Consider the following 27,965-nt stretch of genomic DNA (forward strand, 5'->3'; position numbering starts at 1 on the left):
ATTTACAGCACTGGAATAAATCTCTAAAGTCATTTTTCAAACTGGTAAGCTATATGCAGAAAATCCTGCTATCTTTAAGACTCAGTGTTCACAGATAATTAGGTAATAATCCAAATTTTAGAAATTTTATTAAATTAATGAGAAAGTAAGTGCTTTATTGTGAGTCACGTGAAAGTTCACCTTTACTACTTAAGGCTTAAGTTCAGAGCCCAGCTGGAGCAAAATACTCCAGCAGTCCCCTCATGAATATTTGTCTTTGTCACCATGGGCTAAAAAAGCATGTCAACTGACAAGGAAAACTTTGCAACAGATTCAGAACAGGGAAGAATTCATAGAACAGATGTCCATACCAAAATTATTTGTAGGATACTCAAATTTAAAACAATTGTGGTAATATAAAAACGTTTAGTAAATCAATTTGGGAGGTTTCTAGACACGTTAGATCCTCTAACTGTATGCAAATTTTTAAAGTAAGAATATTAAAAAATACAGTAAGATTCTGAATAGTTAATAGATTAGAAACCAAAGGAATGTTATATTTATCTCATTCATAACTCTAGAATTTTCACAATACCTTTCCTTTAAGGTTTAAAATTATATTCCTTTTCAGTTTATTTCATTTTAGATGCAAATACCACTTTTCATTTAATAGCAGAAGACTTAGAAAAGCACAGCCTTCACATTTATTTTTCATTTCATCAACCTAATCAGCAGAATACTGAGACCAAGAGAAGTTAACTTGAACACCCTCCAGTGGCTGGCTCTGCAACACAACAGAAGCATTTCCATCCTGAACTTATTTTACTGTGCATATTTTTGAATGATAGTTAGAAATTTTTAATTTATACACTAGATTACAATCATAAAAATTTTGGTAAAAATCCAACTTTTAAAAAAATGAAAAACTCTAAGTCACTACTTAACTTGTCTCTATTGCAAAATTCTTAACTCAGAACTTCCTCTACCAAGGTATTAGATACTATTTTAAAAACAGAATGGTTATTTCCTTTTTAATCTGTTGTCGGAATCAAGCAGTATTCAGAAAGTAAGACTGGAAGGAAGGAAATTAGTCCAAATACAAATAGTGAATCCTTATGAAAGAAAAATACAGCTAAATTTTTAAAATATGTATCTATATGTGCTGTATGTATATCAAAGGTAACCACATAACATTGGGGGGATCTTCATTCAAGGGTAATTTGAGTTAAACAATGTGTACTGAGAGTATAATCCCCTAAACACTGGATTTTTTTTTAATTTTTTTTTTTTTTAAAGAGCATATTGTATTTTTTTTTTAATTAATTTATTTTATTTATTTATTTTTGGCTGTGTTGGGTCTTAGTTGCTGCACACGGGCTTTCCCTAGTTGTGGTGAACAGGGGCTACTCTTCATTGTGGTGCACGGGCTTCTCATTGCAGTGGCTTCTCTTTGTTGCAGAGCACGGGCTCTAGGTGCGCGGGCTTCAGTAGTTGTGGCACACAGGCTGAGTAGTTGTGGCTCACGGGCTGAGTAGTTGTGGCTCGCGGGCTCTAGAGTGAGGGCTTAGTAGATGTGGCTCGCGGGCTCTAGAGTGTAGGCTCAGTAGTTGTGGCACACGGGCTTAGTTGCTCTGCGACATGTGGGATCTTCCTGGACCAGGGCTCGAACCCGTGCCCCCTGCATTGGCAGGCGGATTCTTAACCACTGTGCCACCAGGGAAGCCCCCGGATTTGTTTTTAATCATGTAAGTATAATACATGCATATGCTGAGGGAAAAAAAGGGATGTATTTTTAAGAAAACTTTTTACTAAATTTATGCCAAATCAGAGTAAAGTGTTCATGTTAATATTTTAAATATAAATCATTAAATCCTGAGTACTGACCTCCGGAAAGCTAAATTAATTTAAAAATACACAGTAACAAAGAACGATAATAAAAGAAAAACAACCAAAAAAGTCTGTATTTAACTGGCTGCTCAATCATTAGAAAGGTGCCCCATAACTACCATATGTTACTCAAATATGTTATCACACCTACAATTTCATCATATGTCTCCCAAGAAATTAATTAGCTCTAACTTTTTCAACTTTGACAAAAACGTCTGCATCAGTCAGATTACTAGCTGTTGCAAATATTTCAAAATTCAAAGCTTTCTTCAGCTTATATTTAACCTTTTAATTACTATTAATCATTTAGCAAAATGTAGAACAACAATCATTAGACAGATGTCTAATTTTAGAATTTTGAATAATGTAAAGACATTTATACACATATTTACTTTTGGTACACATTTGCTTAGCAATTTTAAAAAATAAAATTAATCTAAGGTCTAAAACTATTTACTGATACATCATTTCACAGCTATATTTAGGTTAAAGAAAAGAACAGCTAAAATTTTCATTTTCTCAAAAATCTAAAAAGTCATAAGAAGTTGAGATCATGTGACTTACAGTAATAAATAAATTTAATGATTAGGAAACCTATATAAATTACAAAAAAGAAACCTAATAGGACAGGCTCATTTTAAAGAGATTTGACAAGCTATCAGCAGTAAAAAGAAACAAAAGTGGCTAAGAAGGGAATTTTCATAAATATTCTTTATCACATGTTTTAAAAGGAGGGGAAAAAACCTATTCTTGTTTGATTTTTAAATCACTATCAGCTCAGGCTATTCTCAACCATGTAAACCAGCTTCCATCCCCACTATTTTATTCGAACTACTCTGCTAAGGCTACCAATAGACTTCTTAAGTATTCATTCAACAAATATTTATTGAGCAATGAACACAACAGACAAAAATTCTGCTCTCACAGAGCTTACCTTCTAATGGGAATGAAAGTGAAAACAAAAATAAGTAAATTGGTTGTATAAATTAAGTATAAAAATAGTGTATTAGTAGTGCTAAGTGCAAATATCTCCTAATTCCCTTGTTAACCAAACAAAAAGCAAACAAACCACAAACAAGGAAAGCTTGTACTGGCTTCAGTAAGGCCATGTACAACACTGCTGAATTCTCCTTTGAGTTATCCCAGCTAACAAAATAATGGGTAATCTAAAAATAATCTCTATCTAGTAAGGAATTAGATTTCAATTCCAAAGTTACTACTTAGGTTGAAGTAAATATTCAAATTAATCAGAATGAGGGCAGCCATGGGAACAGCCAAGAATATCCTGCTGGTAGCAGTCTTTTCTTTGCGGCTACCAAAGTTTTTGTTACTGCTAAGGAAAATGGCACCTATGAATTATACAATTTTTGAGCTGAAAAAAGCTTAGAGATACCAGATGTCCTCTAGGAAGCTTTCCATGACCTCCGCAAGGATATTTAAGCATTTCTTTCTCTTTATTCCAAAATTCCATAAAAATCAGGAATGATGTTCTTATTTATCTTTGTATTCCCAGAACCTGTCTTATGTCTGGTAGTAGAGTTTGACTAGACTTTTTACCAATGAAAGTACTGTTTTAGAAAAAATCAGTCTGGGAATTCCCTGGCAGTCCAGTGGTTAGGACTCTGCACTTTCACTGCTGAGGGCCCGGGTTTAATCCCTGGTCAGGGAACTAAGATCCCGCAAGCACCACAGCATGGCCAAAAAAGAAAAAAAAAAAAAAATCAGTCTGGTAACAATAAAACAAAGATTCAAAGTTTAAGGTTTGTAACTGCTGTGAAATTATTTGTATTACATATAAGTACACTGCTCTCAACTAAGCAGGAAGCATACCCATTCATATTCAATAGGTACTTATTAAGGTCCTACCCTGTGCAAGGTTATATTAAAATGTATACTTACATATATATTAGAATGTATATATAAAATGTGTAAGGCTGACATGGTCCCTACCATCACAGGAAATACATTCAAAGGGGGGAAAGATAATAAAAAAGAAAATAAACAATAATTTTAGATTGCAATAAGTTCCATGACAGAAATTTACAGGGCACATTGATAGAGACTGTAGTGCTTTTATTGGATTCTCAAAGAGTACTTTATATAGGATGCACTGCAAGGGAAAGACAAGACCTTAGCTAGATATTACAGGATATTATACAGTAGGTAAAGAGATTAGAAATCCAATTCAATTCAATTAACAATTTAATGAATATTACTATGTCTCATGTACTATGGTCGCAGCATGAATGAAATCCAATCTTAGCCCCTGAAGAGTATGAATTCTAATAAGGGAGAGATATGTATATACATCATCTTGACTGTGGAGAACACACAGGGTTTAGGGAATCACAGAGAAGAGCACTTAGATGATCTAAAGGTAGTTAGGAAATTTCCTAAAGGAAATGCTAAGAATAGGTAATAATAATGAAAATGCAAATAACATTTTGAAGGAAGAGTTAACAGAACAAGATAATAGGATGTGCATAGGAGGTTGAAAGAGGAGGAAGATATGAATATTTCTAGCCTAGTGATTTGAAGAAGTCTAATAATTTGTCAATAGAGGAAAGGTGAAGGGGAATCAGTATTAATGAAAAAAAAAAGATGAAAATTTTGAAAATCTGAATTTATCATGACAATGGGATATCCATGGGAACATATTAAATAATCAACTAGAACATTAAAGAGAGGTTCTCTGACTAGTAACAAATATTTGGGATTCACTAATACATACATAATGTATGTTTATGATGTCACGCAGCATGACAGCAGAAATAAGAGTTTGCAGAGAGAACAGAAGAGGCTCAAGAACAGAATAAGGATGAGATATAGTCGCATGTAGTGGATATCAAAAGATAATGTGTCAGTAAAAGAGCACTCCAATACAGGGATGAACCAAGAAAGTCAAATGTCAGGGAAGCCAAGAGAGATGTGTGTTCAACAAGGACTGGTAGCCCATAATGTTAAATGATACAGACACTCCCATAAGGCGAAGCAGAAAAGCCCACTGAATACGGTAAAAGGACATAACTACTGGCTGTAAAGTTTTACCATGCCTAAGTCCTGGTTAATCATAATTAATCACAACGAGGAACATAAAGACTATGAACCACATTCTCATAACATCAACTTTATCATTTTATAAGCATACCTAATATTTATTAGAAGAAATGAACACTGTATATAAGCAAATTTTAAAACCATATAAAAGAGTAACAAATTAGCTATTCATTTCCAGCAAGAGATAACTTTTTAAATAATTTGTTTTCATATGGAAAAATTTCCAAGTTAAAAAATACTCAATAATACGTATTAAAAAGAAAATAATTCTTCTCATTAAGAGATATATGAACATGCATATAAAGTGATGTAACTTCTGAGATTTGCTTCCAAATAATTTAGGAAGTGAAGGAATAGGTGGGTATATAATAAAATAAGATTGGCTATGAGTTGGAAATTTTTGAAGCTGGTGTTGATTACATGGGTGGTGACAATATTATTCTCTCTACTTTTGTATATGTTTGAAATTTCTTAATAAAATACTTTATTACCTAACAGCAAAGAGAAACAAACATTTGTATTTATCCCAACTCTATAGCAAATAATGCTTACAAAGATCTGAAATTAACCTCAAACTGTCAAAAGGAAAGAAAACAGTAGAATTTTTATATGAAGGAAGGTTGAAAACTTGGCTTACAAAATATACAAATAAAGGGGAGGAAAAAAAACCCAGCATAAACAAATTATAGAATCTATCTCTGGTTTCATGAAAATTTAAAATTATAAAATGTCATACACTAAAATTTTTAAATATTTAGAATCAAATCATGAAAAATAAATGTTTTCCCAAGAAGGTTAAGATATATAATTTTTTCATAATACACATTATAGGATAATTAAATTACTCAAGGTAAAAGATCTGTGACAATCTTACATAGTGCCAGAGGTAGGAGCCCTATACCTGTTAGAACTAAAATTGGCTTTAAGCTATTAATTCTGATATATTCGTCCCTGTTTCCTAATTTCCACTATACCAGTTTTTTCACCTACGTAACTTCAATTCATTCTTCAGGTCTCCATTTTAATGTTACTTATTCCAGGAGTCTGACCCCCAACTCCACACAGTAGGACAGAATGTCATACTGTAACCTCCCATGGAACCCTTTATTATCCCTATCATACTAACAGTTCATTTTAGCACCATGAAGGAAAGGACCATGTCTTTTAAAAACAAAAAAACTATTCAGATATAATTCACATACCATAAAATTACCATTTTAAAGTGTACAGTTTTGTTTTTAGTATTAATATATTCACAAGGTTGTATAACCATCACCAGTAATTTCAGAACTTTTCATCAGGCTAGAAGGAAACCCTAAACCCATTAACAGCCATTAGCAGTCACTCTCCATTCCCTCTTCCTCCTAGCCCTGACAACCACTAAACTACTTTCTGTCTCTATGGATTTGCCCATTCTGGACATTTCATATAAATGGAATCATGCAATATGTGGCCTTTCATATCCAACTTTTTTCACTTAGCATAAGGTTTTCAAGGCACATCCATGGTATAGCATGTATACTTCATTACTTTTCTGGCTAAATAATATTCCATTTTATGGATTATTCCATGTTTTGTTTACCCATGCAACAGTTACTGGACATCTGGGTTATTTCCACTTTGGGGCTTTTATGAATAAAGCTACTACGAATATTCATATACAAGTTTTGTATAAACATATGATTTCAATTTTCTTGGGTATATACCTAGGTACAAAACTGCTGGATCATATGCTAACTCTGTTTAAGTTTTCAAGGAACTGCCAAATTGTTTTCCAAAGCAGCTGCACCATTTTACAATCCCACAAGCAGTGTATGAGGGTTCCAATGTCTTCATATCCTCACCAACACTTTTCATTATCCATCTTTTTGATTAGTGCCATCCTAATGAGTGTGAAGTGATATCTCATGTGATTTTGATTTACATTTCTCTGCTGGCTAATGATGTTGAGCACCTCTTCATGAATTATTGGCCATTTGTGTATCTTCCTTGGAAAAATGTCAATTCAGATCCATTGCCCATTTTTAATTTGGGCTGTCTTTCTATTATTGAGTTATAAAAATTCTTGATATACTCTGGGTACTAGACCTTTATCAGCTATATGATTTTTCAAATATTTTCCCCATCCTGTGGGTTGTCTTTTCACTTCTTAAGAGTGTCATTTGACATATAAGTTTTTAATTTTGATGAGGTCCAATTTATCAATTTTTCATTGGTTGCTTCATGCATTTGGTATCAAATCTAAAATACCACTGCCCATTCCAAGATCACAAAGATTTATGCATTTTCTTCTAAGAGATTTATAGTTTCAGCTTTTATGTTTAGGTCTTTAATCCATTTTGAGTTATTTTTTGTATACAGTATGAGGTAGGGGCCTAAATTGATTCTTCTGCATGTGGAAATCCAGTTGTACCAGCATCATTTGTTGAAGACTATTCTCCTGCAGTGAATGGTCTTGCTACCTTTGTCAAAAATTTACCAGAGTTGTATAAGTTTCTCAACTCTCAGTTCTCTCTCATTGATCTATGACTATCCTCCATGTCTCTTTTTGACTATACCTACCTAGCACAGAACCTGAAATATGAAAGCACTCAATAAAGATTTGGTAGGTGAATAAATCCCTTGTCAATAATAAAATGATTAAAGTGTGAGTTGAGCAATACCTTAGGGAGCATTACCCTAACCTAGTATTTAAAAAGCAAGAAACTGAGGCCTCAGAGAGGTTACCTGACTAGCTCAAAGGCAGAGAACAAATTACCTAAGAGCCAGAGGCAGGACCGGAATTCAGCTTTCCTAACATCTGGTGCAGGGCTCTTTCCATAATATCATGCGGTTTCTCAACTAAACTGAATTGCCTTAACATCTGCCAATGTGTCTGCCTATGAGAACCAGCATGTATATTAGAGACAGATAGGCACGTATCCTAATACTTAATCATAGGGGAACTCTTCATAAGTATAATTCACCAAAAAGCCTTACAATCAAAATGGGCCAGGAAATAATTAATATACCACTGAATGCAATGTTTCCCTCCAGACAACTGTCTTCTAACTTCACTTTCAGCTCAAGAACATAGCTAGTCATACTTTCAGTCCTTAGATTATTCTAAATAGAAGAAAACCATTTGTGCAACAGTAAAAATAATAAAGCAATCAGGCTCCTAGTTCCATTACCCTGCTCTCCTCACCATTTCCCACCATAATTGTGATGCTTCACTCACTACTAACTGTTGTAATGAATGTAGAAATAGAGCAATCACCATAAATTTAACTTTCCTCTAGTATCCAGCAATTAGTCTGCCTCTTTCCAAAAACCAGAGAAATTTTACAGCAGCAGAACAGAAAAATAAAGGGAAACAAGCAACTACAGGAGAAGCCTTCTAAAAGATATATGGAGGATGTATGATTTAGAGGTAAAGGGAAAACACTAAGTGTTCAAACTTAATACTACATTTATGCATACAAGTAAGGGAAATGCTGTCCGTGCAAATGTTGTGTATACAATATGTTTGAGCAGATCATGAATTGTCCTGTAGTCAAGAATACATTCGGCCTTCAGTTTAAACTACCTCTTCTCAAAATCTTTCCGAGTCACCCAAGCACAATTAACTTGTCCTTCCATAGTGCACCCACTCTTCCTTCTACACGACTCCATAACTGTAATGATTATAGCGTATTTTAATAGTTACCTCACAAGTTTGTCTCCCTTCTAAACTATCATCTCACTGAGGGCAGAAACCATGTGTTTTTAGTGTTGTGTTCAGTGTAGAATTTAGTATAGCCCTGGCACATTGCAAGCACTTTATAATTCTTTGTCGAATGAACATTTTCAAAATGTTTTGTAATACTGAACATACCTGTTCAAAAGTATCAATAACGAGAAATGTATTCATTCTTGCTGTGATAATTCCCAAATGTTATAGTTCACATATATACAGTTGTCATATTGTATATACACTTAGAGTATATGTACTTAGGAAGTATATGTCATACACTTCCTTACTCTAAGTACAAACTTCAAAGTTGGCCAATCTGCTAAAAACAAACAAATCTAACTCAATACGTTTAGAGCTGAATGTTGTAGTGTTGACCATCTCTGCTAATAAGGCAATTTTATACTCCTAGCCAAAAACACAATAAAAAGTTCAAGACTAATCAACCACAAGCAGCAGGATCTAAGTGGTGTCTTACGAAGGAGATGAGGAACCCTCTCTATAGAAACACGTAAAGGAATTCTTGAGGGCAAGATATTTTATGTTCACCAAAAAGAATTATAGATTAAACAAAAAAAAATAAAATGACTGTCAAATACTGGTCTACTGGTAAATGTAAAAGCTTTGGAGTCTGAAAGTCCTGATTTTAAGATGTGCCTCCGATGTGACCTCTTTAGGAAGGTCACTTCACCTGTCTGTGACTCTTTCAGATCCTCTTTTGTTAAATGTGAATAAGAATGCCTATCTCACAAAGCTCCCTGTGAGGATCAAATGATATTGTATAAAGCACCTGGCACAGATGCTCAGACACTAGCACGTAACAGTGTTCGTTCCCTTCCTACCTGGCAACAGGTTGTCACTTAAGGAGCAGAGTCAGAAAACTCTCTTGGCTGAAAATATTTCTCCCAACAGATGTCAGTCAATGTTCCAAGTTTCACCATAAGGAAATTCTGTTTGGATTTTCAAAAGCCCCAATTAAATGTTAAAAAATCTGCCATTTAATGTATCTATTTGTCTTTCAAAGATAACCTGTCAAGGCCCTAAAGTACTGGGGCATTTCTTTTGATAGAGATAAAACAGGGAAAGGCCTATGGAGGATAACTCCTAAATGAGGAGGTTGAAGGAAAAAGGAAAAAGCAGTGAAAGGGTCCTAGAGACAAACTTTTTCTACTTTATAATATTACAATCAGTCTCATCTAACTACATACCACTACATACACTCACAGAAAATCCATAAATTCATCAGTAAACCTGCATGCCAATTTAAGGTTATATTATTAAGAGGTGAAATTTCTGTTATTAAAACAAAAAAGATAAGTCCCAAACCACAATTTAACGATGTATTTTTGACCACTATTACCAAAGAAAAGATGTAGTCTAGGATAAACTATTTGCTCTATGTTCCTGCAAACCGTCAACTGTGTGCTCACAGTGTGAATTTTGATAAAATCGTAGTACAGATGGCATGATAGCTATGTCATATAAATTATTAATAAATTTACATAAAGAAAAAACTCAAAACCATTCCATTATCTTTACACACCTGACCAAGACAATGTAATGTCCCAACTTACACTTCAAATTTATTCCTATTATTAAGGTGCAACCTCTACCACTTTTTTCCCAAGTCCAGCCCAAATTCTCAGTCACTCACCCGCCCTCCATCTTATGAATCCTGTGCTTCCTCTCCGCCTGTGGGCTCCACCAAAGGGACTCTATAAAGTAAATGTGGAGAATTATTGCCAAAAGTGAAAGAATTAGAGATACTTAAAGTTCTAGAAAGGCTAATAAACCCTTGATTCATTAACTTAGAGAGGAGAAAGTAAATCCACAAGCTAGAGGATAGGAATATATTATACTCCAATTCTAAAATGTCAAAATATGTCTAAGATTCAAAATGTCTGAAACAGAACTTTTCAAAATCCAGCAAAACAAATTTAGTATTATTTGTGGATGAAGATATAAATGATACTTCTGCCTTCCTGGGCTCACAGAAAAACACCTTTATCAATGAAATCAGAGAAAAGAAAAATAAAGATTTGAATAAAAACAATTAAGAATTGCATTTTAAAGATCATATACATATAAAGAATATTAAAGGTTCTCTTTTCTTCTACTCTTAGCATTTTTATGCTACATCTATAAACCTAACATCTGCATCCATCTTCTCCTTGTCTCTTGATAGAGTGAAGAAAGCACCTCTAATCAGAATGCCTGCAATCCTCCTCTTCTTCCTACATTTCCCTTCATAATTAATATGATCACATATCCTCCATCAATGAAGAGAAAAATCACTAATGCATCTCTAATTTTCCTCCATTACCCCATATGCAAAATTTATGCCAAGTCAAAATAATGACAATGATGACAACAGGTTAAACACATCACTTTTTATGTTAGAGGCACAGTGCTAAATGCTTTCCATAAATTATTTAATTCTCAAAACCACTGTATAAGATAGTGCTATGGACTGTTTGTGCCCCCGCCACAAATTCATATGTTGAAAGCCTAACCCCCAACGTGATGGGGCCTTTGGGAAGAAATTAGGTTTAGATGGGGTCACAAGGGTGGGGCCCTCACGATGGCATTAGTACCCTTATGAGAAGAGACATCCGAGAGCTTGTTGTGTCTCTTTCCACCATGTGAGAACACAACAAAAAGGTACTGCCTGCAAGCCAGGAAGAAAGTCCTCACCAGAACCCAAAAATGCTGAAACCATGCTCTCAGACTTCACAGCCTCCAGAACTGTGAGAAATAACTTTCTGTCATTTAAGCTGCCCAGTCTATGATATTTTGTCATGGCAGCCCAAGCTGACTAATTCCCCATTTTACAAGTGAGAAAACTATGGCTTAAATAGGCTAAATAACTTCCCTACAGAGGATCCAGGCTACAGTGGTAGAGTCGGGATTTAAACCTGGCTTTTAACTAATACTGTTCCACTAATGTCTCTACAATATTGAGTTCCTAATAAGTAACCAACTATGTTATGTGCAAGAGATCAAAATAAAGTTGCCCTAAAAAACTCATACATCTAATCATATATTATAAACAAACATGTGGACTGCCAAAGTATGAATTCCTCCAGGTTTGGTACCCAAGAAATGTTTATTGAAATAAACAGAAAAAACATCAAACAATAATACAATGTGTTGAGTGTTGTATGAGTAGGTCAAATAAAGTAACACAAAGGTTTCCAGAAGGAAGCAATTAATTCCAGGGGTGAGTGAGACAACTATTATGAGATAGGTAGAGTATGAAAAAAGTCATAAGTAAATGAAAGGCAGTCAGAACAGGGTACAATTAATTACAATTGGAGGGAATTTATCAGGGATTACTAGTAGATGTTACATATAAGCTGTCTCTTCAAAGACGAATAGAATATCACTTTTGGAATAAGAGATCATTCTAGGTTGAATGGACTATATGGACAAAAACATGGAGTTTGAAAATGTAGCTGCCTGTTCGTTTTTGATCCCATATTCAACACTGTAGTTTACAGTATAAAATATCTGAACAGATGCCCCTGTCTCTCATAGCTTCCTTTTTCAAACCACTCTACAGAAAGTATAAAAGTAATCATCCTAAAACACAGATCAGATTGGCTCCTTGTTCAAAAACATTCGATAGTCCTACTCTGCCTACAAGATACTATTTAAATTCCTCAGACTAGAATGTTAGGTCTCTCACAATCTGTCCCTGTTTTTCCTTTCCTTCCCAGTTCACCTTGAGTCATGATTCCCTACACTGAAGCTACACCGGATTATTTGCTCCTCTTTAACAGGTCCTGTTAAAATGTCTCCGTCTGGACCATGGCACATCTTCAAGATCCATGTAAAAGAACTTCTTTGGAAATATAACCTTGCTTATTGTCTCACTTATTACTCTCTGTCTTACGTTACATTCCTACATGTATGTCTCCATTAAAGACTACAAGCTCTTTGAGAGATGACCCATACCCTACACACAGAGTTATTAAAAAAAAAAAAAATTGAAGCAGATCTTTGAGTCTATATGTCTAGGTACTATACAAGGAGCTGAACGTTAAAATGCAATATGATAAGAGCACTACTAGACAAATACACAGAGTATTACGACAATCACCCAACTCAGCCTGCAGAGGTGCAGAACAGCTTCCCACAGAACATGACAAACTGATTCCTAAAAGACGAATATGAAGAAGACATAGGTAAAACATACACAGGTATGAAACAGTGCCACGTGTGAGAAGAACTAGAAGAAATTCAATGTTGCTAGAATGTAAAATATGGAGCCAGAAGTGGTGAAGTATAAAGCTATAGAGACAAAAGGCTGCTTACAGTGTGTTGAGAAACATTTTATGCTGTGGGCCAGTGGTTTAGAACTAGTAAAAAGCCCCAATTCGTACTGTGCCAAAACCAGGTGTAAGTTATACTGTAAGACGTTTAAAAAATTGAATTAAACAGGTGGTACTGATATTTTCAAGTCTCAAAAATCAAACAGATTAAAAAGGTATACAGTAAAGAGTCTCATCACACCTCTGTCATCTGCCCAGTTCATACCCTACTTCCTGGGGAAAAGTGTTAGTTTCTTCTTTTTCCTTCCAGAGTTCCTTATGCCAATAGAGCAAATAAAACTATATAATCTAGTTCCCCTCCTTTACACAAAAAGTGCTGTATAATATGTTCTGCACCTTACTCTTTTCCTTTTTACTTGCAATGATTTTTCCATGATTTTCCATATAAATACTATTCTTCCTATTCTTTTTCAACTGCATAATATTCCATTATACTGCTGTATCATTATTTACTTAACCTATCCACTATTAATGGACATTTGAGCTTTTGTTTCACTCTACTACAATATATTGTTTTGGTTGACATATATGAAGAAAATCTAGCCTTATGCAGATATGACTAGAAAAAGGGAGAAAAACGTTAATAAAGTTTTCAGATTATTGTGGATAATCTCCAAATCTTTTGCTATTACATACTATATTTGTATGAATAACCCTGTATATACATCATTACAAAATGTAAAAATATACCTGAAGGATACATTCCTGAGATGGGAATATACATTTGTAATTTTGATACATATTATCAAATTGTCCCCAGAGAAACAGAACCAGTATAGATTTCCCACCAGCAATGAATAAGCAGTGACACTCACTGCCTGGTTCCTCAGAGGATCCTAGGGAAATCTACCTTTTAAAATCGTAATCGAGGAAGAAGAATCCAGAAGAAGCATGACATAAACAATCAAACAGGTCGAGAAAAAAACAGGAATTATGAGGTTCTGAAGTACAAGCAAGAAGACATGATTGGTCTCTAGTGTCAAATATTACCAGAGAGATCTAATAATTAAATAATAAACTAAACTATAAAACTTAAATAATTAAAGCAGTATGGTTAGTCATGCAAAAATAGAACAAATCAAGATAGAATAAAAACACACAGCAATGAAGAATAAAGGTAATTAAGAATAAAAGAAAGATAATACTATTCCCCACGAAAAGGAATCAGAGCTCCCTGGAGAAATGGTTGATTCTAGAGCTGGGAAACTATATGATGAGCCTGGAATATTTTATTGTGTCAGAAAGTCTTCACAAATTGATGGGAACATGTCAAAAGAATATAGAGCTAGCTTTTCAGGGCTTACATGAGCCAAATCTAGGATAACTTGAGCATTTCAGAATTAATAATGATGGGAAAAGACTATAATCCATTGACTAAAATAGGATTCATGAAGGAGAACCTTTTTTTGTAGTGAAAAGTCAATTAAAAGTCATAATTTGGACTTTAACATAATTTGTTAAAAAGGAACAACTAAATTAGAAAATCACCATGAATAACAAACAGCTGACTCAAACAAGAACCATAATTGCATGCTGAAACTCGTGGGCCAAAGTTTGAAGAGTAACCAGATATTTATATGGTCACAAAGTATCACACCACAGGACTTCCCTGGTGGCACAGTGGTTAAGAATCCACCTGCCAATGCAGGGGACACAGGTTCAAGCCCTGGTCCGGGAAGATCCCACATGCCGCGGAGCAACTAAGCCCACGCGCCACAACTACTGAGCCTGCACCCTAGAGGCCACGAGCCACAACTGCTGAGCCTGCACGCCTAGAGCCCGTGCTCCGCAACAAGAGAAGCCACCACAATGAGAAACCCGCCCACCTCAATGAAGAGTAGGCCCGGTTCGCCTCAACTAGAGAAAGCCTGCCCGCAGCAATGAAGAGCCAGCGCAGCCAAAAATAATTAATCAATAAAAAAAAAAAAGTATCACACCACAAGATTCTTATTAATTACAGAGGGAATAATAATAACCTTACAATGGAGAAGAATCTTGGTAGACACCATTGTAACCAGTGATCAAAGTTAACATCACCAGGATTGGGACAAAGCAGTATCATGTGCTTCCTGATTAAAGTAGACTAAAGAGACATGACAACTGATGTATCAGTTGCATGACCAGACATCATGATGTCACATAATGATTCTTGCATGATGATCCAGGATTTTTTTGGAGAGGGAGGGCTATAAAGGTTATTATTGACAATATCTGGATAACAGCATTGTATCAATGTTCATTTCTTAATTTTGATAACTATACTTCAATTATGTAAGATAACGTCCTAGTTTTAGGAAACACACATTTAAGTACATAAAGGTAAAAGGGTCATCATGTCTCAAACGGTTCAGAAAATAAATCTATGTATTTGAACCTAAGTATCTTTAAATATATTTAAAATATTTCTATATAAATATATTTTAAATACCATATATTGATGGGGAAGGAGGAACAAAGCACTGAGACAGAGAGGAAATGACAGGGAGGATAAGGAGAGAAAAAAGAAAGACAATACAAATGTGGAAAATGTTAACCTTTGAGGAATGAGCATATGGACTTCTCTGTATATCCGCCTCTGTCAAATGCCTGTTCATATTCTTTGTCCATTTTTCTATTTATCTTAATGTTTTATGGACACACACTACAATAAAAATGTTAATCCTTATTTTTTTCCCCAATATGTGATGGCTTTTGTTACAGAGAAGATTTAGTTTTTACAAAATCAAAACTTTAAAAATTCTTAATGCTACAATAATGATGATGTTTGGGTGATGTGGTTATGGATGCTTTATTTGTTTTAAGTTTTTTTAACTTATCTATATTTCACAAATCTTTACTAAGCACTTATGAATTTTTTAATGAAAAAAGGGTTATACTTTTATATTCCTTAAGCAAAATCCCAGCAGAACTCTTCATAGAACCTGATTCTAAAAATCAAATGGATTTATTTAACAATTTCTCTCTTAATAACCTTTGGAGACAAGAAGAGCTAAGCCAGTAGGGAAGAAGAGTAAAAAGAGTATGAGAGAGATCAGTACTTGTTGTAAAGTGGTATTGGTGCAGGAATAAAAAAGCAGGCTAAAAGAGAGTACAGAGAGCCCAGAAGCAAACCCACATATAAAAAGAACAATATGATGGATTACTCAACAAATGAGATTGAGGCAATTATTACACTTTTAGAAGAATAATAAGATTAGATCCCCTTCTTAACACACCCCCTCACACACACACACACACAAAACATAACATCCTCAAGGTGGAATAAAGAAGAACTAAATGTGAAATAACTTTCTTAGGAATCTTATTAAAAAATGTAAGACACTCTGGCAGTGAGGCTCCAAGACAGCCTTCAATGATCCTCTCACATTGGTATTCCAGTCCCAGGATGGTCTCCTCCCACAATGAACAGGCTGAGTGACAGTCTGTGACTTCAAAGCCTAGATCATAAAAGACATTAGTTTCCACTGTGATCTCCTGGCTCACTCATTCAGGGGAAGTCAGCCTCCAAATTATGATAACACTCAAGTGGCCCTAGTAAAGGATCACATCAAGAGGAACTGAGGCCTCCCACCAATAGCCTACACCAACTCACTGGCCATTTGAGTAGGCTATCTTTAAAAGCAAGTCCTCCAGCCCTAATTAAACCTTCAGATGACTGAAGCCCTGACTGACATGTTGACTGCAACCTCATAAGGGACCAAGATCATAACCACACAAACACCCTGCTCCCAGAAATGAAAAGAAATAATAAATATTTATTGTTTCTTTTAACCAAATAGGTTTTGCTGGTAATTTGTTATGCAGCAATAGACAATAAATAAAAAGACTGTTATAACCTCAATGTAGGAAAGGAAGTTCTTAAAAATAATACCAGAAGCAAAATTATAAAGGAAAAGATTGACAAATGTATCTATATTGAAAATGAAAGGTTTTGGTACAAAAAAGTTAGTACTCATACAACTAAAAGGACAAGCCACAAACTAAAAGAAAATATTTATAATTCAAATAACAAATAATGAACATCAATTCCTGAAAAATTCCTACAAATCAACAAGGACAAACCATCTAATACAAAAAAGGGGGTGGGGCAGAGAGTAGAAAATGCAATTTATGAAAGAAATTACGTAGCAATAAACATATGAAAAGAACTAGAAACCCCATTAATAACCAGAGAAATTCAAATTTAAAACACCAAAATACCATTTCTCACACATCAGAATGACAAAAATTATGTCTGACAAGAAGAAAAGTCTCACAAACTGGTGGAAGTAAACTGTTAACAACCACTTCAAAAAACAATATACAAAATCTAGTAAAGGTGAAGGCAGAGCATACCCTATGACCTAGCAATTTTCTATTTGCAATAAAAATTTCACATATACATGGGGAACGTACAAAAACATTTGTTGCAGCACTGCTTGTAATAGGTAAAAAACTGGCAACCACTTAAAGCTCTTCAACAGAACAGTTTTAAAAAGTGTGGTTTATTCATGCAAAACCACGCAGCAGTGAAAATGAAAAAATCAGAACTTCGTGTATCAATATAAATACACCTTAAAAACACAACACTAAAAAAAGGTTTATAGAGGCTATCAGTTGATTTTTCAGCAGAAACTGCGGGCAGAAGAGAATGGCACAATATATTTAGAGTGATGAAAGGGAAAAACCTACAACCAAGAATGCTTTACTCATCAAGGCTCTCATTCAGATTTGATGAAGAAGTCAAAACCTTTACAGACAAGCAAAAGCTAAAAGAATTCAGCACCACCAAACCAGCTTTACAGCAAATGTTAAAGGAACTTCTCCACACGAAAAAGAAAAGGCCACAACTAGGAATAAGAAAATTACGAAATAAAAACATCACCAGTAAACGGAAACATACAATAAAGGTAGGAAATCATGAACACACACAAAGCTAGTAGGGAGGTTAAAAGACAAAAGTAGTAAAATCATCTCTATCCACAATAAGGGATACACAGAACAATTAGATGTAAAATACAATGTCAAAAACAGTAACTGTGAGGGGAGGAGAGTACAAATGTAAGGTTGTTAAAATGTATTCGAAAGTGAGAGATCAGTAACTTAAAACAACCAAGTATATATATAGAGTGCCATACAAAAACCTCATGGTAACCACAAACAAAAAACCTGTAACAGATATACACACAAAAAAGAAAAGGGAATCCAAACATAACACTAAATAAAGATACTCATCGAATCACAAGAGAACAAAAGAAAAAGGGGGGGGAGACCTACCAAAACAAATTCAAAACAATTTAAAAAATGGCAATAAGAACATACATACTGATAATTACTTTAAGTGTAAATGAACGAACTAAATGCTCCAGCCAGAAGTCTTGGACTGACTGAATGGATATAAAAACAAGACCCACATATATGCTGCCTACAAAAGACTCACTTCAGATCTAGAGACACATAGAGACTGAAAGTGAGGGGATGGAGAAAGGTATTCCAGGCAAAAGGAAATCAAAAGAAAGCTGGAGTAGCAATACTCATATCAGACAAAATAGACTTTAAAACAAAGACTGTTACAAGAGACAAAGATGGACACTCATCCATCTATGATCAAGGGATCAATCCAAGAAGAAGATATAACAATTATAAAATACATGCACCCAGAGCATAGGAGCATCTCAATATATAAAGAAAACGTTAACAGACATAAAAGGAGAAATCGACAGTAATACAATAATAGTAGAGGACTTTAACGCCCCACTTAACATCAATTGACAGATCATCCAGACAGAAAATCAATAAGGAAACACCAACCTTAAATAACACATTAGACCAAATGTACTTAATTGATATATATAGAGAGCATTCCACCTGACAGCAGCAGAATACACATTCTTTTCAAGTGCACATGGAACATTCTCCAGGACAGATCACATGCTAGACCACAAAACAAGTCTTGGTGAATTTAAGGAAATTGAAATCATATCAAGCATCTTTCCTGACCACCAGGCTCTAAGACTAGAAATCAACTACAAGAAAAAAACTGCAAAAAAAACACAAACATGTGGAGGCTAAACAATATGTTACGAAACAACCAATGGATCACTGCAGAAATCAAAGAGGAAATCAAAAAATACCTAGAGACAAATGAAAACACAACAATGGGACATGGCAAAAGCAATTCTAAGAAGGAAGTTTATAGCAATACAAGCTTACCTCAGGAAACAAGAAAAATATCAAATAAACAACCTAACCTAAAGCACATACAGAAAGAAAAACAAAACCCAAAGTTAGTAGAAGGAAAAAAATCATAAAGATCAGAGCAGAAATAAATGAAATAGAAACTAAAAAAGCAGAAAAGATCAATGAAACCAAAAGCTGGTTCTGTGAAAAGGTAAACAAAATTGATAAAACTTTAACCAGAGTCATCAAGAAAAAAAGAGACAGGGCCCAAATCAATCAAAATAGAAATGAAAAAGGAGAAGTTAAAAATGACACCATAGACATCCAGAAATACAGCATAAGAGACTACTCCAAGCAACTATACACCAATAAAATGGACAACCTAGAAGAAACGGACAAATTCTTAGCAAGGTACAGTCTCCCAAGACTGAATCCGCAAGGAAAAGAAAATACGAACAGACCAATTAACAGTAATGCAGGAATAGGGCAAGATGGCGGAAGAGTAAGACGCGGAGATCACCTTCCTTCCCACAGATACATTAGAAATACATCTACACGTGGAACTGCTGCTACAGAACACCCACTGAACGCTGGCAGAAGACGTCAGACCTCCCAAAAGGCAAGAAACTCACCACGTACTTGGGTAGGGCAAAAGAAAAAAGAAATAACAGAGACAAAAGAATAGGGATGGGACCTGCACCAGTGGGAGGGAGCCGTGAAGGAGGAAAGGTTTCCACACACTAGGAAGCCCCTTCGCGGGCGGAGACTGCGGGAGGCAGAGGGGGGAAGCTTCGGAGCCACGGAGGAGAGCACAGCCACAGGGGTGCGGAGGGCAAAGCGGAGAGATTCCCGCACAGAGGCTCGGCGCTGAGCAGCACTCACCAGCCCGAGAGGCTTATCTGCTCACCCGCCGGGGCGGGCGGGGGCTAGGAGCTGAGGCTCGGGCTTCGGTCGGATCGCAGGGAGAAGACTGGGGTTGGCGGCATGAACACAGCCTGAAGGGGTTAGCGCACCACAGCTAGCCGGGAGGGAGTCCGGGAAAAAGTCTGCAGCTGCCGAAGAGGCAAGAGACTTTTTCTTCCCTCTTTGTTTCCTGGTGCACGAGGAGAGGGGATTCAGAGCGACGCCTAAACGAACTCCAGAGACGGGCGCGAGCTGCGGCTATCAGCGCGGACCCCACAGCAACAGGGGCGCAGAGGGAAAAGCGGAGAGATTCCAGCAAAGAGGATCGGTGCCAACCAGCACTCACCAGCCCAAGAGGCTTGTCTGCTCACCTGCCAGGGCGGGCGGGGGCTGGGAGCTGAGGCTCGGGCTTCAGTCGGATCTTAGGGAGAGGACTGGGGTTGGCAGCATGAACACAGCCTGAAGGGGCTAGCGCACCACAGCTAGCCAGGAGGGAGTCCGGGAAAAAGTCTGCAGCTGACGAAGAGGCAAGAGACTTTTTCTTGCCTCTTTGTTTCCCGGTGCGCGAGGAGAGGGGATTCAGAGCGCCGCCTAAACGAACTCCAGAGACGGGCGCGAGCTGCAGCTATCAGCGCGGACCCCAGAAACGGGCATGAGACGCTAAGGCTGCTGCTGCCGCCACCAAAAAGCCTCTGTGCGAGCACAGGTCACTATCCACACCGCCCCTCCCGGGAGCCGGTGCATCCCACCACGGCCAGGCTCCCGTGATCCAGAGACAACTTCCCCAGGAGAACGCACGGCGCGCCTCAGGCTGTTGCAACGTCACGCCGGCCTCCGCCGCCGCAGTCTCGCCCTGCATCCGTATCCTTCCCTCCCCCCCCCGCCCGAGTGAGCCAGAGCCCCCAAAGCAGCTGCTCCTTTAAACCCCGTTCTATCTGGGCGGGGAACAGACGCCCTCAGGTGACCTACACGCAGAGGCGGGTCCAAATCCAAAGCTGAACCCCGGGAGCTGTGCGAACAAAGAAGAGAAAGGGAAATCTCTCCCAGCAGCCTCAGAAGCAGCAGATTAAAACTCCACAAACAACTTGATGTGCCTACATCTGTTGAATACCTGAATAGACAACGAAGCATCCCAAATTCAGGAGGTGGACTTTGGGAGCAGGATATATTAATTTTTCCCCTTTTCCTTTTTTTGTGAGTGTATATGTGTATGCTTCTGGGTGAGATTTTGTCTGTATAGCTTTGCTTTATAATAGCTTTATTTTACTTCATTATATTTTATCCTCTTTCTTTCCTTCTATTTTTTCTCCCTTTTACTCTGAGCCGTGTGGATGAAAGGCTCTTGGTGCTCCAGCCAGGAATCAGGGCTGTTCCTCTGAGGTGGGAGAGCCAACTTCAGGACACTGGTCCACAAGAGACCTCCAAGCTCCACGTAATACCAAACGGCGAAAATCTCCCAGAGATCTCCATCTCAACATCAAGACCCAGCTTCACTCAACGACCAGCAAGCTACAGTGCTGGACACCCTATGCCAAACAACTAGCAAGACAGGAACACAGCCCCATCCATTAGCAGAGAGGCTGCCTAAAATCATAATAAGGCCACAGACATCCCAAAACACACCACCAGACGGGGACGTGCCCACCAGAAAGACAAGATCCAGCCTCATCCACCAGAACACATGCACTAGTTCCCTCGACCAGGAAGCCTACACAACCCACTGAACCAACCTTAGCCACTGGGGACAGATACCAAAAACAACGGGAACTACGAACCTGCAGCCTGTAAAAAGGAGACCCCAAACACAGTAAGATAAGCAAAATGAGAAGACAAAAAACCACACAGCAGGTGAAGGAGCAGGGTCAAAACACACAAGACCTAACAAATGAAGAGGAAAGAGGCAGTCTACCTGAAAAAGAATTCAGAATAATGATAGTAAAGATGATCCAAAATCTTGGAAATAGAATAGACAAAATGCAAGAAACATTTAACAAGGATGTAGAAGAACTAAAGAGGAACCAAGCAATGATGAAAAACACAATAAATGAAATTAAAAATACTCTAGACGGGATCAATAGCAGAATAACTGAGGCAGAAGAACGGATAAGTGACCTGGAAGACAGAATGGTGGAATTCACTGCTGCAGAACAGAATAAAGAAAAAAGAATGAAAAGAACTGAGGACAGTCTCAGAGACCTCTGGGACAACATTAAACGCACCAACATTCGAATTATAGGGGTCCCAGAAGAAGAAGAGAAAAAGAAAGGGACTGAGAAAATATTTGAAGAGATTATAGTTGAAAACTTCCCTAATATGGGAAAGGAAATAGTTAATCAAGTCCTGGTAGCACAGAGAGTCCCATACAGGATAAATCCAAGGAGAAACACGCCAAGACACATATTAATCAAACTATCAAAAATTAAATATAAAGAAAACATATTAAAAGCAGCAAGGGAAAAACAACAAATAACACACAAGGGAATCCCCATAAGGTTAACAGCTGATCTTTCAGCAGAAACTCTGCAAGCCAGAAGGGAGTGGCAGGATATACTTAAAGTCATGAAGGAGAAAAACCTACAACCAAGGTTACTCTACCCAGCAAGGATCTCATTCAGATTGGATGGAGAAATTAAAACCTTTACAAACAAGCAAAAGCTGAGAGAGTTCAGCACCACCAAACCAGCTTTACAACAAATGCTAAAGGAACTTCTCTAGGCAAGAAACACAAGAGAAGGAAAACACCTACAATAACAAACCCAAAATATTTAAGAAAATGGAAATAGGAACATACATATCGATAATTACCTTAAATGTAAATGGATTAAATGCTCCCACCAAAAGACACAGACTGTCTGAATGGATACAAAAACAAGACCCATTACATTCAGTGAACACAACCTGTAAGAGACAAAGTTTTTTTTTTCTTCTGTAAGAGACAAATGGCATGCAAAAAAAATTAACAAAATTAGAAACCGTAAATACATAGCACAGAAATACATAGCAAAATGTACAAGCTCAAGCTCATTAGTAACACTTCATTCAAAAAATATCCATTGAGTGCCTAAAGGTCCAGACGCTATTCCAGGCTCTGGGAATACAGCAGTGAACGCTATAACTCTCATACATGAAGCTCATATTCTCAAAGGGGGAGGCAGTCAATAAAAATATAAACAAACAGAAAGTCACATGCTGGTAAATGCTTTAAAAATATTAGAACAGGTGATGTGGTAGAGATGAGGGAGGAAGAAAAGGATACTTTGGGTGTTCAAAAACTCTAGAAGAAGTACACTTGTCCTGAGAAGTAAATAATAAAAAATTCTTCGAAAAGGTAAGGAAAGCCTCCTCAGGCTCAGCCTGTACCTGGGCTAAGCTGCGGCCGCCTTCTTGCTGGGGACCTTGTTCTCCCCCTGGTCTGCCGGAGCCTGTGAGCCCTGCCGCCCAACTTCACCGCCGCCTGGAGATGGTTGGCTGCTGCCACCCACCTCTGGGCAGAGGGGACACCTTCAAGATGGCGGAGGAGTAAGACGTGGAGATCACCTTCCTCCCCACAAATATATCAAAACTACACGTACATGTGGAACAACTCCTACAGAACATCTACTGAATGCTGGCAGAAGACCTCACACGTCCTAAAAGTCAAGAAACTCCCCACGTACCTGGTCAAGTGGCTGACAGGGTCTTGGTGCTCTGGCAGGGTATCAGGCCTGTGCCTCTGAGGTGGGAGAGCCGAGTTCAGGACATTGGTCAACCAGAGACCTCCCAGCCTCACATAATATCAAATGGCGAAAGCTCTCCCAGATATCTCCATCTCAACGCTAAGACAAAGCTCCCCTCAATAACCAGCAAGCTACAGTGCTGGACACCCCATGCCAAACAACTAGCAAGACAGGAACACAAGCCCACTCATTAGCAGAGAGGCTGCCTAAAATCACACTAAGGTCACAGACACCTCAAAAAACACCACTGGACATGGTCCTGCCCACCAGAAAGACAAGATCCAGCCTCATCCACCAGAACACAGGCACCAGTCCCCTCCACCAGGAAGCCTAAACAACCCACTGAACCAACCTTATCCACTGGGGGCAGTCACCAAAAACAACAGGAACTATGAACCTGATGAGCCTGCAGCCTGCAAAAAGGAGACCCCACACACAGTAAGTTAAGCAAAATGAGAAGACAGAAAAACACACAGCAGATGAAGGAGCAAGGTAAAAACCTACCAGACCAAACAAATGAAGAGGAAATAGGCAGTCCACCTGAAAAAGAATTCAGAGTAATGATGCTAAAGATGATCCAAGATCTTGGCAACAGAATGGATGGAGAAAATACAAGAAACGTTTAACAAGGACCTAGAAGAACTAAAGAGCAAACAAACAATGATGAACAACACAATAAATGACATTAAAAATTCTCTAGAAGGAATCAATAACAGAATAACTGAGGCAGAAGAATGGATAAGTGACCTGGAAGATAAAATAGTGGAAATAACTGCCGCAGAGCAGAATAAAGAAAAAAGAATGAAAAGAATTGATGACAATTTCAGAGACTTCTGGGACAACATGAAATGCACCAACATTCGAATTATAGGGGTCCTAAAAGAAGAAGAGGAAAAAAAAGGGACTGAGAAAATACTTGAAGAGATTAATAGTTGAAAACTTCCCTAATATGGGAAAGGAAACAATCAAGTCCAGGAAGCGGAGAGAGTCCCATACAGGATAAATCCAAGGAGAAACATGCCAAGACACATATTAAGTAAACTATCAAAAATTAACTAAAAAGAAAAGATATTAAAAGCAGCAAGGGAAAAACAACAAACAACATACAAGGGAATCCCCATAAGGTTAACAGCTGATCTTTCAGCAAAAACTCTGCAAGCCAGAAAGGATTGGCAGGACATATTTAAAGTGATGAAAGGGAAAAAACCACAACCAAGATTGCTCTACCCAGCAAGGATCTCATTCAGATTCGACGGAGAAATTAAAACCTTTACAGACAAGCAAAAGCTAAGAGAATTCAGCACCACCAAACCAGCTCTACAACAAATGCTAAAGGAACTTCTCTAGGCAAGAAACACAAGAGAAGGAAAACACCTACAATAACAAACCCAAAATATTTAAGAAAATGGTAATAGGAACATACATATCGATAACTACCTTAAATGTAAATGGATTAAATGCTCCCACCAAAAGACACAGACTGTCTGAATGGATACAAAAACAAGACCCATATATATGCTGTCTACAAGAGACCCACTTCAGACCTAGAGACACTTACAGACTGAAAGTGAGGGGATGGAAAAAGATATTCCATGCAAACGGAAATCAAAAGAAAGCTGGAGTAGCAATTCTCATATCAGACAAAATAGACTTTAAAATAAAGACTATCACAAGAGACAAAGAAGGACACTACATAATGATCAAGGGATCAATCCAAGAAGAAGATATAACAATTGTAAATATTTATGCACCCAACATAGGAGAACATCAATACTTAAGGCAAAAGCTGACAGCCATAAAAGGGGAAATCAACAGTAACACAATCATAGTAGGGGACTTTAACACCCCACTTTCAACAATGGACAGATCATCCAAAATGCAAATAAATAAAGAAACACAAGCTTTAAATGATACATTAGGGCTTCCCTGGTGGCGCAGTGGTTGAGAATCTGCCTGCCAGTGCAGGGGACACGGGTTCGAGCCCTGGTCTGGGAAGATCCCACATGCCATGGAGCAACTAGGCCCATGAGCCACAACTACTGAGCCTGCGCGTCTGGAGCCTGTGCTTCACAACAAGAGAGGCCGTGACAGTGAGAGGCCCATGCACCGCAATGAAGAGTGGCCCCCGCTCGCCGCAACTAGAGAAAGCCCTCGCACAGAAACGAAGACCCAACACACCCAAAAATAAATACATTAATTAATTTTAAAAAAAAATCCATTCGGTAAATGATTTAAAGATGTCCAGAGTAGCTTCTTGAGAACTGCTACTCTCACCTGCATAAACAAGCTTATGCAAAAAGAAAAGAAAAAAAAAGATACATTAAACAAGATGGACATAATTGATATTCATAGGAAATTCCATCCAAAAACAACAGAATACACTTTCTTCTCAAGTGCTCATGGACCATTCTCCAGGATAGATCATATCTTGGGTCACAAACCAAGCCTTTGTAACTGAAATCGTATCAAGTATCTTTTCTGACCACAACGCTGTGAGACTAGATATCAATTACAGGAAAACATCTGTAAAAAATACAAACACATGGAGGCTAAACAATACACTACTAAATAACCAAGAGATCACTGAAAAAATCAAAGAGGAAATCAAAAAATACCTAGAAACAAATGACAATGAAAACACAAAGACCCAAAACCTATGGGATGCAGCAAAAGCAGTGCTAAGAGGGAAGTTTACAGCAATACAATCCTATCTCAAGAAACAAGAAACACCTCGAATAAACAACCTAACCTAACACCTAAAGCAATTAGAGAAAGAAGAACAAAAAAACCCCAAAGCTAGCAGAAGGAAAGAAATCATAAAGATCAGATCAGAAATAAATGAAAAAGAAATGAAGGAAACAACAGCAAAAATCAAGAAAAATAAAAGCTGGTTCTTTGAGAAGATAAAATTGATAAACCATTAGCCAGACTCATCAAGAAAAAAAGGGAGAAGACTCAAATCAATAGAATTAGAAATGAAAAAGGAGAAGTAACAACTGACACTGCAGAAATACAAACGATCATGAGAGATTACTACAAGCAACTCTATGCCAATAAAATGGACAACCTGGAAGAAATGGACAAATTCTTAGAAAAGCACAACCTTCCGAGACTGAACCAGGAAGAAAAAGAAAATATAAACAGACCAATCACAAGCACTGAAATTGAAATGTGATAAAAAATCTTCCAACAAACAAAAGCCCAGGACCAGATGGCGTCACAGGCGAATTCTATCAAACATTTACAGAAGAGCTAACACCTATCCTTCTCAAACTCTTCCAAAATATTGCAGAGGGAGGAACACTCCCCAACTCATTCTACAAGGCCACCATCACCCTGATACCAAAACCAGACAAAGATGTCACAAAGAAAGAAAACTACAGGCCAAAATCACTGATGAACATAGATGCAAAAATCCTCAACAAAATACTAGCAAAGAGAGTCCAACAGCACATTAAAAGGATCATACACCATGATCAAGTGGGGTTTATTCCAGGAATGCAAGGATTCTTCAATATACGCAAATCAATCAACGTGATACACCATATTAACAAATTGAAGGAGAAAAACCATATGATCATCTCAATAGATGCAGGAAAAGCTTTTGACAAAATTCAACACCCATTTATGATAAAAGCCCTGCAGAAAGTAGACATAGAGGGAACTTTCCTCAACATAATAAAGGCCATATATGACAAACCCACAGCCAACATTGTCCTTGATGGTGAAAAACTGAAACAATTTCCACTAAGATCAGGAACAAGACAAGGTGGCCCACTCTCACCACTATTATTCAACATAGTTTTGGAAGTGTTAGCCACAGCAATCAGAGAAGAAAAAGAAATAAAAGGAATCCAAATCAGAAAAGAAGAAGTAAAGCTGTCACTGTTTGCAGATGACATGATACTATACATAGAGAATCCTAAAGATGCTACCAGAAAACTCCTAGAGCTAATCAATGAATTTGGTAAAGTAGCAGGATACAAAATTAATGCACAGAAATCTCTTGCATTCCTATACACTAATGATGAAAAATCTGAAAGAGAAATTAAGGAAACATTCCCATTTAGCACTGCAGCAGTAAGAATAAAATACCTAGGAATAAACCTACCTAAGGAGACAAAAGACCTGTATACAGAAAACTATACAACACTGATGAAAGAAATTAAAGATGATACAAACAGATGAAGAGATATACCATGTTCTTGGATTGGAAGA

General features: G+C 37.3%; 1 protein-coding gene across 3 annotated transcripts in view; it reads right to left on the reverse strand.

The window, feature by feature from the left end:
* The window catches only part of AKT3 (AKT serine/threonine kinase 3), a 379,319-nt gene that overhangs the window by 295,450 nt on the left and 55,904 nt on the right, over window positions 1-27,965 (reverse strand). Inside the window, exon 1 of one of the 3 annotated variants that reach the window (XM_068541691.1) lies at window positions 10,290-10,345. The exons of the other annotated variants lie outside the window; for them this stretch is intronic. The gene's annotated coding sequence lies outside the window, so the exon portion shown is untranslated. Of the gene's footprint in view, window positions 1-10,289; window positions 10,346-27,965 lie in introns of those variants that run through there. 3 annotated transcript variants of the gene reach the window in all.

Source organism: Eschrichtius robustus, chromosome 3 (genome assembly GCF_028021215.1).
Source record: "Eschrichtius robustus isolate mEscRob2 chromosome 3, mEscRob2.pri, whole genome shotgun sequence".
NCBI lineage: Eukaryota > Metazoa > Chordata > Mammalia > Artiodactyla > Eschrichtiidae > Eschrichtius > Eschrichtius robustus.